Source organism: Sesamum indicum, linkage group LG13 (genome assembly GCF_026168435.1).
Source record: "Sesamum indicum cultivar Baizhima isolate 11 linkage group LG13, ASM2616843v1, whole genome shotgun sequence".
In the NCBI taxonomy this organism is placed as follows: domain Eukaryota; kingdom Viridiplantae; phylum Streptophyta; class Magnoliopsida; order Lamiales; family Pedaliaceae; genus Sesamum; species Sesamum indicum.
The window spans coordinates 5,663,986-5,665,000 of NC_142669.1; positions in this window are offsets into that span (position 1 = coordinate 5,663,986).

A 1,015-nucleotide genomic window follows, 5' to 3' on the forward strand; every position below is an offset into this window, starting at 1 on the left:
ACTGGCAGGTCCGAATCAAGGAGGGCGACGAGGCGAAGACGACAGTGGTCACACGGTACGGAGCTTTTGAATTCCTTGTCATACCTTTCGGCCTGACGAACGCTCCCGCAACCTTCAGTACGTTGATGAACCAGGTACTTCATGGGTTTCTGGATGAATTTGTGGTGGTGTACCTGGACGACATCGTGATTTACAGCAGAACCTTGGCCGAGCACGTAGACCATCTGCGGTAGGTTCTGACGAGACTCCACGAGCACGAGCTATATGCGAAGGTGTCGAAATGCTCGTTTGCTCAGGAGACAATTAGTTTCTTGCGGCACATTGTGGAGAGAGGGCGAATTCGAATGGACCCCAAGAAAGTTCAGGCTATTAAGGAGTGGCAGCCGCCGAAGGACGTTCATGACTTGCGCTCATTTCTTGGGTTGGCAAACTATTACCAGCGTTTTGTGAAGGGCTACTCCGAGATAGCTCGGCCCTTGACGGATTTATTGAAGAAGACGGAGACTTGGAATTGGACACCCCAATTCCATGTTACCTTCGACAATTTGAAGGAAGCTATTGTGACAGATCCTGTGATGGCCTTACCAGACATGTCGAAGCCGTTCGCGGTGGAGACAGACGCTTCAGACTTTGCGTTAGGAGGGGTCCTAATACAAGATGACGATCCAGTTGCCTCTGAGAGCAGGAAGCTTAAGGATGTCGAGCGGCGCTATTCGGTGCATGAGAAAGAACTACTAGTCGTCGTTCATTGCCTAAGACTATGGCGGCATTATTTGCTGGGCTCTCACTTCGTGGTCAGGACGGACAACACTGCGGTAAGTCACTTTATGTCGCAGCCAAAGCTGACCAGTAGAAAGGCACGCTGGCAGGAGTTGCTGTCGGAATTTCACTTCGTGCTGGAGTGTCGGGCCGGCTCTAGCAATCATGCGACAGATGCCCTAAGTCGTAGGGCGGGTTTGGCGAGTTTGGGGTCAGTAGCAGTGCTCTCCTCTAGCGCAGTTGCCACCTCTATTAG